At 43.7% G+C, this 15,598-nt stretch overlaps 1 pseudogene; it reads left to right on the top strand.

Annotated features, from left to right (window-relative positions):
* Positions 1-670: 670 nt before the first annotated feature.
* On the top strand, positions 671-2,037 carry LOC107978284 (annotated as a pseudogene).
* Positions 2,038-15,598: the final 13,561 nt, after the last annotated feature.

Genomic DNA, 15,598 nt, shown 5'->3' with positions numbered 1-15,598 from the left:
AAGTGCATAGTAGACCCCTCTGTGCTCATTCTTAAAATCTCATGAGAGGCAACATTTTTTTTAAATGGATGGTATCATTGGAAAGCAAAAATAAGTGCACACTGAAAGTAGTAAATACGACACTTGGGCCAGTGCAGTGAGCCAATTATTGTATACACACACACACACACATACATACATACATACATACATATATGTATATATATATATATATTAAAATAAGGAAAAGTAAATGATTCTTAACTACTCTATTGGATAAAAATACATGTTTGGATGTGAATGCATTATGAAGTATGTGGTGTGCTGTGGGCAGGACCCTTAGAAGAGAGAACATACAGGGTCTACAAATGTGTTGAAGTGGCTCTATCCATCATGCCTGGAACTGTGTCTCCACTGAAAAGGTACCCTGGGCAGCAGTGCAAAGCAAGCCACTCTAAGGGGCTCTGAGCATCTCCCAGTGACTGTTTCTCTCTAGATTCTCTAAATTTCTAGTGCTCCACAAGGTGGCATAATCCTTCTGAAGGTGAGTTTGGTGATGTTTATCAAAGCTTTGAACTCCTTATACCCTGTGACCCGGGAAATGATAGTTATCTATTGGGTGGGAGGGGGGTTACGTCAACCTGATTAGGTTGATTGCATTTCGAAGTTATGTCCTGCTCTCTGCGCTGGGATGGGTCCATGTGGCATTGTTCTTGATTTCTGTGGTGACTTAAAGGGAAACTTACACAACGTCCTGCAGATGAAGGAGAAGGATGTCCTCAAATTCCTTGCTGTTGGAACCCACTTAGGTGGTACCAACCTTGACTTTCAGATGAAGTAGTACATCTACAAAAGGAAAGTGATGGTATTGACATCATGAGTCTGAAGAGGACCTGATGAAAGATGTTGCTTGCAGCCCAGGCTATCATTGCCACTGAGAACCCTGCTGATGGCAGCATTGTCTCCTCCAGGATCAGCGTGCCATGCTGAAGTTTGTTGATGCCATTGGAGCCACTCCAATTGCTGCCCGCTTCATGCCTGGAACCTTCACTAACCAGATATATTCTGGCTTCTAGTGGTGACTGATGCCAGGACTGATGTGGTGGAATATTACTTTAACTAATGTAAAGATGTATTCTATTTATGTTGTGCAATATTCATTTAATAATGCAAAGATGTGTTACATTTGTTTCACCTGGCCTGCCTAAGACACCTGATTGGCCCAATAAAAAGCTGAATGACCAATAGCTAGGCAGGGCTAGCAGGTGGAGAGAATAAATAGGAGGAGGAATTCAGGATTGAGAAAGAATGAGGGAGAAAGAAAGGGAGCCACCAGGGGCCAGCCAGCTAGGCAGCCACCAGACAGACAGACAGACACAGAAGAATCAGGAACATAGGACATGCAGAAGGAAAGAAAGGTAATTAGCCCTGAGGCAAAATGTAGATAAAGAGAAACAGGTTAAATTATGTTATAAGAACTAGATAGAAATGAGCATAAACTAAGGCCGAGCATTCATAATTAACAATAAGTCTCCATGTCATGATTTGGGGGCTGGTGGTCTGAGAAAACTTGCTAAAGGCTAACCAACAGCCCCTCATAGAGGCATCTTATGTCATCCTGCCCACCATTGCTCTGTGTGACAGACCGTCCTTTCCACTACGTGGACATTGCCATCCCGTGCAACAACAAGGGAGCTCACTCAGTGGGTCTGATATGGTTTACGGTAGTCTGATTAGTACTCCGCATACATGTCACTATCTTCCATGAGCAACCCTGGAAGGTTATGCCTGATCTTTAATTCTACAGAGATCCAGAGGATCAGGCTGAGAAGGCTGTGACCAAGGAGGAATTTCAGGGCGAATGGACCACACCAGCAACCAAGTTCACTGCTGCTCAGCCAGAGGGGGGCAGACTGGTCTGAGGGTGTGCAGGTGCCCTCTGTGCCCATCCAGCAGTTCCCTACTGAGGACTGGAGTGCCCAGCCAGCCACTGAGGACTGGTGAGCAGCTCCCACAGCAGCCACCAAGTGGGTTGTAGTCACCACTGGGAGGTCCTGAGCTGTTCTGCAGACCCCTAAGCAAAGGGTGTGGGAGGGGAGGAAGGAAAAAGAAATTTCTTAAAAAATGAAAAAAAGTTACATCCTTTATGTTGTCCTATATTTCCTAAATTGTTGTCATTAAGAGAGCGGGTATCTGACCAAGGTCATTTGATCCTTCACTCCAAGCTCAGTGGTGTTAATATGACATAGAAGTCACAAGGGAGGAAACAGCACAGACACAGAAGTGAGAGCATGAGAGAGAAGTGTGGTTCTAACATAAGGTAGACACTTGTGGCCATGGAGTATAGCCAAGAGACCTGAAGTAACCCATATACTTGTGGTCCAGGGACATTTGACAAGAGTGTCAGGGTTAAGTCAGTGGAGAAATAACAGTCTTTGGAATAAACAATGCTGAGGTAAGTGGATACCCAAATTCAAAAGAATGAATTTGACCTGTTACAATAAATCTTTCTGCCAAAAGCTGCCGAGCCCCACCGCCATGTGTGTGCTTTATGCCAGCCGCCCACCCGAGTTAGGGCCCAAATTAATACATAGAAGCTCGTATTAGGTTCAAATGCTGTTTGGCCAATGACCAGGATTTCTCATCTGTTAGCTCAGTCTTAATTATCATAAATCTATATATTTTATAAGACTTATCTTATAGAGGATGCCTTCCGCAGGCACCCTCTCTTGTTGGTGGCTCACATCCCGCCGCTGGAGGATGCGAAGGGGAAAAAGGGACACTTCCTGTTTCTCCTTTCTTAAATATGAGTCTCCTTGCTATGTCACTTCCTGCCTGGATCACCACTTCTCTACTACATTTCCCAGAATTAACCCTATTAAAGCATGGACAGGAGCTGGGGCTGCAGCTCAGTAATGAGTGACTGCCTCACATGTACAGGGCCCTGTGCATAAAAATATGCTCAGTGCCAATAGTTACCAATAAGGAAATGCAGACCAAAAAATCTTAACAAGAGATGCTGTGAAAAACAGCCTGATGATTCTTTGAAATTTACCCATAGTGGCATTGTGTGACACAGCAATTCTAGGTAAATACCCAACAGAACAAAAACCATATGTTCACACAAAAACATGGGTATGAATAATGAAATGCGATGCCCCCACACAACAGAATGTTACTTAGCTATATAAATGAATACTACAAATGAATTAGCCTCGCAACATCATGGTAAGAGAACGAGGCTAAATAATACATGCTTCCATTTATATGAAATATCTAGACAAGCCAAATCCCCAGGGATAGGGTGTCTATCTGGGGGTGATGAAAACATTCTGGAACTAGGTGATGATGGTTAGATGATTCGAATACAACTTTGTGAACATACTAAAAGCCATTAAATGTATGGGTTATATGGCATGGAAATTAGACCTCTCAGACATAAAACTGGTGATCCTGGGACAGTATCCACCCAGCTGGAGCAGAACCCAGTAGGATCACTGTGGTGGACAGTCAGCATGGAGCTGCTGCCTCAACCAGGGGAGCAGTTTTGCAGCAGCCCAGAGCTAGGAGTGTAGATAGAAGCAGTCCTGGATGGGGCATGAGAGAGGGCTGGCCTGGTGTATATGTTCTGAGCCCCTCTTCTACACACAGTAGTGGAGCTCCCCAGCCTCACCTCTCCTTCCTGTACTGCACTTAACCCTTTAGCATACAACTAGGGTCCTGTGTTGCTCTTTGTCATCCACCCTTTGATGGTGATTTACAGAAAGCTGCTCTCCAGAATGACTTCCCACTACTGTTGGAAACCGGTTTTCAGACGCCATTCTCAAATGTAACCAGTACAATCAAGGGGTTATCAGGAAAATCAGCTCAGGGCAGCCATCCTCTTTTTCCACTAGGGCTTTGTTCCATCTTCACCGAAGAGGCTGAAGAATCTCTCAGTCCCCAGGCTGAGCCAACTGGATGCACACAGTGTCCCCAAGCTCTTGATGGTAGATCCTTGTGGTTCTGCATGCTCCAGACTGGGGAAGCAGGAGCTGCAGCTAAATTCCCTGTCTTTCCTGTGTGGATTAAGGATCACCTGTGTTACTAATAATTGTTGTCTTTGGTAACTTCGAATGGAACCGTAACAAAAGGTATAAATCACCCCCAAGGCTCTTAATTACTCCACTAACAGTTGCTTTGTTATCCTGGATGCAGAGCGGTTGTGCTGCTCTGTGAGTACACACCGTGAGTTCAGAGGTACTGTCCTGGCTCTAAGCCAGGACTTAAAATAAGTTATGCTAAATGGATGGCTCCGTTGTTTGTCAGGACTCTCTCTGGGTTTGGGTTTGTGGGCTTAAGCGCATGCTGGAGCAATTTGGGGTCTGTGCATCTTCCATGCTGCCTCTTGCCATAGTCACTACAGTTTTCTTACTGTTTTTACTTTGGATCCTAGTGTCAGAGTTTTCTCCCTCCCTTGGCCTTCATATTTCATATCCTCAAGCACTACTGCAAAACTCTCCCTCCCTCCCTTCCTCTTTCCCTCCCTCCCTCCCTCCCTCCCCCTCCCTCCCTCCCTCCCTCCCTCCCTCCCTTTTTCCCTTCCCCCCATGTAGTATGTAGCTGGCAAAAGCTAGAGTTGTAACAATCAAAAGGAAAATCCAAACAGGGAAATAAACAGCTCAACGGGACTCTGAAAGTTCAGAGTTGTTGAGTCTTCCTCTTCAAAAATCCATCATGGTGCCTAGGTTGCCACGTAGCCAGGCTTCAGCTCCTTCTTGAGAAATTCCAGAAGCCTGGGATGTGGTTCAAACTCCTCTCAGCCCCTTCCCCCCCCCCAGCTGTCTGATGGAATTGTGAGCTGTGATCCCTAAGGGCACACACTTTGATGATACAGAGACTGGTTTGACCTCATCGTGTGACTTCTGGTATATCATTTGCATACACCCAGCCTCAGATGACACCCATTGCTCTTGTACCAACACCAAAGGTCTGGAGGGTGGCGGAGACATGTGGCAGTTCTGTTACCTCAGTGGTGACAACCTGAAAAGCATATCCTTTGCTCTCACACCCTTACAGTCAGGATCGCCCCGTTGCCCCATCCACAGACCCTTGGGATACTAAATACCTTGAAGAATCTCTGTCCCTGGGCCCTAGGCCCTCTACAAGCACCTGGCCCACTGCTCCTTCCATTGGCTTCTTCACCCAGATCTTTAGGACCACAGTTGAGTCTTTAAGACAGATCTACTTCATTCCACCTGGAAGTTTGTTTCCTCCATAAGTGTCATCTTTTTGAAGAGAGAGATTGTGTCTTACATGTTTATGGAGTGGATAAACAAATAATAAAGAAATAAACAATAATAAAGAAAAACATGCCTAGTGAACACAGACCATGTCGGAACAGTGGACCTTTGCTGGACTTCTGAAGCATGTCTTGAAACTGCTCTTTCTAGCAAGTTCCTTGTGGACATTGAAGAACTCATTTGCATCTGGTAACAAAAAGCATACTGTTGTCCTGTTCTGTCCTCCTACAATCCCAACCCCAAACGAGAATTCCTTTTTATTGAATCTGCTAACACTGAATCACACAGTCGTTTTCCATCAGAGGCTAACTCTGCCTCTCCTGGAGATCAAGAACTCCCATTCAGAACCTCCCTGTACATATAACGAGATTGCCAGTCTGTTGGTGAGTCAAAGAACTGAAAAGTGGTGCTGTCTCCCTCCCTGCTCTGTGCCGCTCTCTCTCCATATTCACGTCTGCAATGGAATCACATTTATCTCTGGGTAGTGAAATTTTGAATGATGTTAGGTTTTTTTCTGTGTTGTTTTCGATGAGTATCTTTTACCACTGTAACTGGAAAAAAAAACAAGCAAAACAAACAAACAAAAAAACTAACAAGAAAGAGGCACAGGAATGCTGTTGCACTATGCCCAGACTCTCCAACTTAGTTTTAATATTAGGTACTCAGTCTGCCAAACCCAAATAATACTCCTATCACCTGTGCTGCTTGTCTGAGAAATTCCTTTCTAAAGAAATTTCACTTAGAGAAGCATCCATGGACCATGTCAATAATGTTAAGTCCTCCGTAGCTCAGCAGCTCAGCACCTGTTGCAGCTCCAGCCTCCTGGAAGGCCCCAAATCCACATAGCTGGGTCCACATACCCAGGCACCATTGAAGTGATGGACTCGGGCTACTTTTCTTGTCATCATCTGCCTTCTCCTTTAGAAATGTCGTCAGTTGTCAGGACTAAGACTCCATTCCTCCATCATCTCTTTCCCCTCCCAAACCCCTAAGGTGTAAACTAGGAATTCTCCCGTTTTACAGAAAAGGAAACAGACGTCTAGGATGGTTATGATCACAGAAAACAGTCATCTCCCCATATTTTACTTTAAAATAGTGCATATGAGAATCTAATCTGTGGATGAAAATTTGAAAATACACAACAATAAAAGGACGATAAGATTAAAACATGGAGGTGAAGGCTGTCAGGCTAGAATTAGTCAAGAGTCAAAACAGGGCACAATGCCTTCTCTTCTCTAGGCAGTTAAGAGAGTTGGAGGGGGCACATCTTCAGTGCTATGGGCATAATCCTCTCCTCGTCCATGCTGTTGTCAGCAATCCTAACAAAGTCACTGAGTCACCAACATGAAACACTGAAGTAGAAAGGGGACCAGTTGGGACATCGAAGGCTATCAGTGTAGATAGAAGGGGAGTAAGAGAGGATCAGGGGGTAAATATGGTCACAATGAATTGTGTGAGAGTGTGCTTGAAAATGTCATAATGAGACTTATTATTGTATATAATTAATATGCACGGATAAAACTTCTTCAAACCATGATGTGTCTCTCCATTTGAAGGTGATCATTTCCAAAGTCACAACTTGCTGGGCACTCACGACAGATTCTTTTTAGAGACTGGTCACCAGCAAAGTCCCTGGGCAGCAGGTACTAGAGTCTAACAATTACATATTTTCCTAATCAATTGTTTTAAGGGGACAGAATGAATAAAATTGTTTTAAGGGGGCAGTATGCCTGGCTCTTTAGTATATTTTATTTTGTGCTTCTATAATTTCATTTCATTGCTAAGGTAAAAGTGAAACTGCAATTCAGTTTAAATACTGTGTGTTTCAGGCAAGCTGCTTATGATACAGTCTCAGGAATTGCAGGGAGCTTGTCTTTAGGTGCTGTTGGCACAGAAAAATAGACTCTGGTTTGGTCCTGTGGGTGTAAAAGACAAAGCTTCCCGAGGCTTGACAACTTGTCAAAGTGAACTCAGACAAAATGTGGGGAAAGAAGAGGCTCTGAAGTCTTCCCACATAGGGTGGGAAGAACCCAGACATGGTCTTGCTGTCATAGGGAATCTGGCAAGTCACAAGGAGAGGAGATACCTGTGAAAGGCATCTGATAAAGGCTGTTTTCAAAACATACTCAGAACCCTTAGAAGCCAAAAAGAAGATGAGCAACTCAGTTTTGGAACAGGCCAAAAAGCTGAGCAGACAACTTACCTAAGAAGATACCCAGATGGTGGATGAGGCAGGCACACATGTGCAAAAACTTCTTGCAAGTCTCTGAAGCAGTAGGGAAGTGTCATACACTCACTGGATTAACCAAAATCCAAAGAATGATCCCATAAGGGATGGGACCCAGGAGCTCTCCCTCACTGCTGGTAAGAATGACACTTTGAAAGACACTTTGGTTGCATCTTAGAATAGTAAGCATCCACTTCACCCACGACCCTGCAGCTGATCTCCTTGGCATTTACTTTAATGTGACAGAAACTTGCACCCATATAAAAACCTACACGTGGATATTCCTTACGGTCAGAATCTTGGAACATTTGAGATATTCACCAGCATATAAATGGACAAGTCAATGGAAGTAACCCAAACAATGGGACATAAAAAACCTGAACTGGCAAGCTGTTGAGGCTCAGAACACAATACTTCAAAATATGTTACCTAGCCATAGTGATCATTTCAAGCCCAAGGAAATTAAGAATGCCAGGGGCAGACAGGTCTCTGGGACCCTCTGTCCTCTCTGCTCACCTGAAGTTCCTTGAGGGGGGTGTTGCCCAGGGAGGCTGTCTTAGTTAGGGTTTACTATTGCTGTGAAGAGACACCATGACAATAGCAACTTATTTTTCCTTCAGGAAGTCAATTTTATTTTTTCTTAAAATCAGTTGGAACTTGATAGTTGCATCTTAACCTTAAAAAAGAAAAGAGCCAAATAACAACAACAACAAAACTCACACATGCTATGCTATCCAGGGAGGCAATTTTGACATATATACGGTATTTTAGGTTTCTGAGAAAATGCCCTTACAATGGCAACTCTTACAAGGAAAATTTAATTGAGGGTGGTTCACTTACAGTTTCAGAGGTTCAGTCCACTATGATCATGAGGGTCGGATGGGGATGCAGGCAGATGGAGCTGAGAGTGCTACATCTTGCAGGCGGACAGGAAGTTGACTGTCACACTGAGGGAAGCTTGAGAAAAAGAGACCTCAAAGCCTGCCCGCATAGTGACACACTTCCTCCAACAAGGCTATACCTCCTCATAGTGCCACTCCCTTTGGGGGGTATTTTCTTTCAAACCACAATAGAGGCCAAGGTGAATCTGACTACACAGTCCTCTCTAAGTGTCCATAGTTCATTATCCTTAGGTCATTTCTCTTTCTGTAATTCTGCATGACTGCCCGTTCTTCACCAAACCTAACCAGAAAACACCTGGTTCTTTCTGGGCCTCTGGGGCTCCACTCAGGAAAACCCTAACACCATGTAGCATTGGCTAAGTAAATTAGTTATACTTTTCTCTTGTTAACTTGTCTCCCAGTACAGAATGTTAGTTAGCATCTTTGCGTACCTTTCATCAAGGAACACTGTCCAGTTTTCTCCTCTACAAAGCCATGAAAGGATGAAAAGACATGGAGGAGCTGAAAAATGAAAGAAGTGAACTGCAAAGGCTGAATGCCTAATGAGAACACTGGGGGAAAGGCAATATGGTGCAGACCAACAGTTTCCAGAGGTTAGCGAGGGTACTGGGGCAGCAACAATGTCCTGTGTGGTATAGTAGCAGATACATCTCATTATACGTTTATCAGAACCTACAAAATGCATAGCACAAACCCTAATCTACACATCTGGTGAAGAAGACAGGGATAGAGAAGAGAGAGAGAGAGAGAGAGAGAGAGAGAGGAGATACTGATAGGGGAGTGTGTGTTGTATGATGAGGTACTGATAGATAGGGAAGTGTGTGTGTGTGTGTGTGTGTGTGTGTGTGTGTGTGTGTGTGTGAGAGAGAGAGAGAGAGAGAGAGAGAGAGAGACAGAGACAGAGACAGAGACAGAGAGAGACAGAGTCAGAGACAGAGACAGAGACAGAGAGAGAGAGAGCGAGAGCGAGAGAGAGAGAGACAGAGACAGAGACAGAGAGAGACAGAGTCAGAGACAGAGACAGAGACAGAGAGAGAGAGCGAGAGTGAGAGAGAGAGAGAGAGAGAGAGAGACTGTATGTGACTGTGTGTGTGTCTATACAAGGAATCCGTTGAGATCTCTACTTTTCACTCAGTTTTGTTCTGAACCTAAAACTGTCCTCAAACAGGGCATTTTAGACTTCTTCCAATCACAACCACTTTTCACTCAGAAATTTTAATAATAGCCCTGAGTGTGTAGATATATAAAATCAATATGCAAATCAGACTTTTATATAAATATATAAAAATATATTTAAAACAGTTCTTTGGCATACATACTATTTTATCATTCATTAAAGAGAAAAATCAAAGTTGTACACTAATGTTTATTTCTATGTAAGAAGGTTAGATCTGGGATGGGTATTTGATACTTTGGGACATGACCAACGTTTTTATCTGACAGTCATCAAAGCTGAGAATTCCACTTTGCATACATAAGTAGCCCAAAATGGAAGAGGTGTGTTAAGGTCGTTTCAGAAATTATTTAACATTCTGCCTTAATCCTAAACCAAAGTTTAGTGGCTTTAAAAGCAAAGCTTGTCAGTAACTCAAGTAGCAATTTTTAAAATGAAACATTTTAACACAACACGATTCAAAAACTCGATAAGGTGATATTTTGCATGCTGAGGGATGACACTGTAAAAATACTCCAAGTCCTTTCTGTGATTAAACCACAGTGTCTCTATGAGAGCAGAAGACTCTGCATACAGTAGAATCCCTGCAGTTCACAGCACACAGTGACCTCTGGCTGTGTGTCCCAGGCAGCTCTTGTTGGTGTAGGGGGGTGACATGCACAGGCCAAGGTGCCCATGTTGCATTCCGAACCAAGGCTGTCATGATGTTGTGCAAAGTGACACAAGCAATAGCTGCTACACCACCTTCGACCCTTTATGTATTTGATTTTGAATTAATTTTGGTTGCTGCCTGTTCAGATACCTTTTACTTGATGCCTGGTAGCACAGAAAATCTGTACTCCAAAACAAACAAACAAATAAAATTTACATGTGTGTGTGTGACCATCATTCTCCTCCTTAATAGGACTGATTGGAGGCAAAATGGTGAAATTGGAGGAAGTTTCCCAGGCATTGCTTTGAGTCTCCTTTCATAAGCCAATGTCGGGCCCTTCTCTGGCCCGCACTAAGGGTGGTGTTGAATTCTGTGGTGAGCCTTGAAGCAGGTGCTGCCTTATTGCCTTTAGGATTCAAAGGAGAATTGCTTGCAATAACTGCACAGGTAACTGGCTGAATTGTGACAAGTTTCCCTAAAGCACCTCACAAGACAGTCAAGCCATGTTGCTGGGGCCAGCGAAGGCTTCTGTCTACTTCCGTCTGCAACCTTAAGGTTGAATAGGATGGGGCTGGGTGCATTTTCAGGCTATGGGGTTGGAAGAAGCTGAGTGGATCTGAAGGAAAGGGGATTTGGGGTATGTAGAAGAGGTGGAATTGGACGGCCTGGATGAGGGCAATTAGAGGGATGGGGAGAGACACAGCTACAACAAGATGTCAGGGAGGAGCTGATGGTATTTAAATCGCCCGAAAAGCAAGAGCCAGCACATGATGATTTCAAGTGGAGGAACGATATTGCCTTGACTCTCATGTGTTTCTAGAACCTATTCATTGTAAACTGCTCAATCAACGTTCTAAAAAGAAAAGAGGGCAGGGGAAATCAGAAAGAGGCGGGCATACCCATCTGCTCAGTTATTTATTATGTAATAAACAGGATTCCAGTCGTCTGAAGTCAGTGATGTTGCCCATTCCAACAGTTCATTTCTGGACATTGCTTCATCATTACAGTCAACACTGTCGGTATCCGTAGAATTATTTTCTCATAACATAATAACAAAACATGTTATTAGAAATTTTACTGTAATTTCCAGTTGGGACATTCTCCATTTTCCGTGTTTAGGACTGGGGAGGAACCTCACTTTCCATGTTTCCTGTATCTGAAAATTTATGAGCGTCTCCCGATGAGAGATATAAAACTCAACAGCAACTTTACTGCTAATGATGGGAGATATTGGTTTTTATTTGTAGCCATTGCTCTTTAATGACCTACATAGCTTTAGCACTTTTCCTACCTAGACAAAGGAATATTGATTTTCTTTTTTTCTTGGTAGTAAAATCTTGCTGGGAGAGTGACTCAGCTGACCTGACCACTTTGGCATCACTTTTTGCCTATGTTTCAGCTGGGATTCTGGGGGTGCATAGGAAATCTGGAGAATGAAGTGCCCTCCATGCTGGCACGCTGTCCTGGAGGCAAATGCCTTGTGTTCGGAGGTGCTCAGAGAAGTTCTTTTCCTGCTGTTTTGTGTGACGTCCACTTAGACCGATAGGGGAAAATGACTAGGGAGAAAATGCATTCCCAAATAAAAAGAACTGGAAGACAGCTATGGAGGTGACAACACTTACAAATGGAATAAAGAGGTAATTAGAATGCAAGTGCTTCTTAGAAAAATACTGAAAAGTAGGCTATGGATCAGAATAGTGAACTGAGGTGACCTAGGCCAACTCTCCTCAAAGGCGCTAGGCTCCCTGGGCAGCACTGAGCTAAGGTCCTCACTGAGCTAAGGCATATGGACTGCACATACTCTGGGTGTCCCATGGCTCTCAGGCATCTGCCTTATGGTTGATTTGTAAGTGCTCCATGAATGGGGTGGGTGGAGGGAAGAATGACTGTGTCCATGGGCAAAAAGAACTAAGTTGGCACAATATGGCCTGGACAGTGGAAACAGGATACATAGCCACCACCTTCAAGTCTGCCATCCTGTAGTGGGCAGTGTCAGAACACAGAAGACCTTGTCATATGGGAACTGAAGGAGAGGATGCTGGGAGGTCAGGACTTGGAAAGCTGCAGCCAGAAGGCCTCTTGCCTATTTGGTTAATGTGATTGTGTGAGAACATAGCCACACCCACTCACTTGTGTATTGCCTTTGGCTGCTTTCTGATACATACAATGATGGTGGAACATAGTTACAACAGAGGCAATTCTATTAGAGGTCTGAAATATTTACTCTCCGGATCTTTATCAAAAACCTTTTTAGCATGCCAGGGAGATGGCTCGGTGGGTAGAGATACCTGTGCTTGATCCTGACAGCCTGAGTCCAATCCCCAGATCACATAAGTCAACAGGAAAGAATCCATGCCTAACATCCAAGCTTTGATTTTTTACATATATGTAGTGGCATGTACATTTCTGAATATATACTCAAATAGAATTATTAATAACAATATTAAATATTTTTTAAAATGGCAACATCTAGATGAAGAATTGAAAATATAATTCTTTCAAACTCTCTGCCTTCTGAATTTATGATTGATTTTAAGTTCATGAAAGCCAATGACACCCAACTCAAAATTAACTTCAAGAAGTATGGATGGCATAGAAGCACCTCCTGGGTGGGTATCTTTCTTTTAATCCTATCTGAGAGTCTCATGGAGACAGTTGTAATGCACTCACCATGCATTCTGTCATTTGGCAATGCCTGCTCCCAAGGCAACTCAAGAATATACTATTTAGGCTAAATAATTAAATCAAGACCAGTGCCTACAGGGGCTTGAGGCTCTCCACCCAATCACACATGGACAGAACAGTAGTTTCTCCAACTCCTGAGTCTTAGAGACCCAAAGGTTAGCAAACCTCTGAAGCTCGAGGTCAAGCTTTACTAGTTGTGGCCTGAAAGAACAGTTGTGGTCCTCCTAACATCATGGGCTAAATGCCATGGAATCAGCTAACATTTAGCCAGGCTACACACATGATGGGTACTGAATGCTTTTTACAGTTTAACTCATCCCTTATCAAATCCACCCCAGGAAGCAGGGAGAGTTCTCGTCTGAATTTTCCCTACAAGACCACCGAATGCCAAGAGGGCCACTGCTTCTCCTGTGCTGTGGAGCTAGTGAATGGCAGAGCTGTGATGTGAACAGAAGAACCCGGTTCCAGAAATGAGTCAGAAGTCTCTCAGAGGGTTCTGGCTATTATTTGGGGCAATGTTTCTTAACTTGGATGCAGGCTAGCTTCACCTAGGGATCTTCCCAAAATGCTGATGTTTAAATGAGAATGGGGCCTTAGTGTCAGTGTCTTCTTGTAATAGCTCCCTGTATCACTCTGTTGTAGAGAGGAAGATCTGAAACAGCAATGTAGGGAGAATGCCTCTCTGCTTGTGCTCTCTTCCCAAGCCAATGTCCCATCAATCCCTACACCCCCACAAGTATTTTGTGGCTCTTGCTGGCTGCTTCCAGCCCATGGGGGCAATGCTGACTCCCACCAAAGTTTCTATGGCATCCTGCAGCGTCTGGCTTGCTCGAACTGCTGGGTTCTCTTAACACCATATTTGGAGCAGACTAGGAAAACAAGCCTGACACATTCCAAATCACTATTGGTTAATGTCTTAGTTAGGGTTTCAAATGCTGTGAAGGGACACCATGACCACAGCAACTTTTATAAACGAAAACATTTAATTGAGGTTAGCTTACAGTTTCAGAGGTTTAGTTCATTGTAGTCATGGCCAGAAACATGGTGACATGCAGACAGGCATGGTGCTGGAGAAGGAGCCGAGAGTTCTGCATCTTGATTTGCAGGCAACAGGAAGTGAACTGACTACCACACTGAGCATAGCTTCAGCAAAAGAGACCTCAAAGGCCACCCCCTCCAACAGTGACACACTTTCTCTAACAAGGCCACACCTACTCTAACAAAGCCACACCTCCTGATAGCACCACTCCCTTTGGGGGACATTTTCTTTCAAATCAGCACAGTTAGGAATGGCTGTCATTCATTCATCATGCTAGCAACTGTACCAGGAACTTTCCAAACATTGCCATTAGACTTCCTACCTGGTGTTTGAGAGTATCGTGGGCAAGGGAACCCCTCTTCTCACCACTTTCTAAATTAGTTGTGATGAACAAAGGGCTAGGGCAGATGGAGGTCAACATGTTAGCTTGACTGCAGATTAAGGTTTGGAAAATTGCATGATAAATGTGAGCTGTAAGTGAGCTTCTTAGAATTTGTACAAAGCTCAGCCAGTGGACAGATGCACTTAAACCTGGAAGAGACAGGCCCTTGCTGCAGTGATCATGTTCACAAGGCATTACACAGTTGAAAGGTATTATCACAAAGCAGAGACCGCACCACAGCCACTTTTGGCACCATGCTTGGTTATTAATAATGCTACTATAGTGCAGAAGCCATGTGCAAAGTCATTTACAGATTATTCTCAATTTATATGTATCTACCATTGGCAATATTTCCCCACACTAATTCCCCAGAAAAGTGAAAGAAAAGGGATTTTTACTGTATTTCCATCTTGTATACTGTGCTTTTGGGCACTGTATGCAAGACACATGTGAAAGGCACAGCCATAGCATGCTCCACATGGGCTTTGCAAGCCGTTTACCTTGGGTTTTCCTGTTGCAGTAGCTTCGGGCATGTAAAATGTTTATTACTATTGTGTTACTGTTGCTTCTGTCCTCCATGTACCTGCTGCTGCTGAACAGCTGGTTCTGTGTGGAAAAGAATGGGAGCATGTGGATGTTTTCCACTGGTGCTCTAGGTTGTTTTTGTTTTTGTTTTTTCTTTTTCCTCAGCAGTCTCTGGCTGTCCCTGCCCTTCTTCTCTGACCACATTCAGAGTCTTTAGTGGAATAACCTTATGTTAGCTGTACAAAAAGAATTCATTGTAGGACTATCTTGACTTAAAAAAATCAAAGAAACAAAAATAGGCCTTTTTAATACCTCAGCGTTCACTTGCTAAAGCAGTGTTTCTCAACCTGTGGGTCGAGATCCTTGTTGGGGGGGGTCAAACAACCTGTTCACAGAGGTCACCTAAGACCATCAGAAAACACAGATATTTTCATTATGATTCATAACAGTAGCAGAATTACAGTTATGAAGTAGCCCCAAAATAGTTAAGGTTAGGGGTCACCACAGCATAAGGCATGTTGAGAAACACTGTTCTAAAGGGGACTTGGTGGGGTTTTCCGTAGGAAATGGTAACTGTCCCCACGTCAGTCCATTGCCTTCCACTGAAGTCACTAGACATCTCATTGGCCCTAGTGTAGGTGCCTCAGTTGTTAGACATTTGTCAGATGCCTAAGCCCTGAGGTACCTAATCATTGTCTTCAGAGATTGGAGGGAAGCTGAGGTCTTTCTTTGTGTGGTATCTTAGTTAAAC

This window comes from Cricetulus griseus, chromosome 2, assembly GCF_003668045.3.
Source record: "Cricetulus griseus strain 17A/GY chromosome 2, alternate assembly CriGri-PICRH-1.0, whole genome shotgun sequence".
Lineage (NCBI taxonomy): Eukaryota > Metazoa > Chordata > Mammalia > Rodentia > Cricetidae > Cricetulus > Cricetulus griseus.
This window is presented reverse-complemented; position numbering and strand designations above follow the sequence as displayed.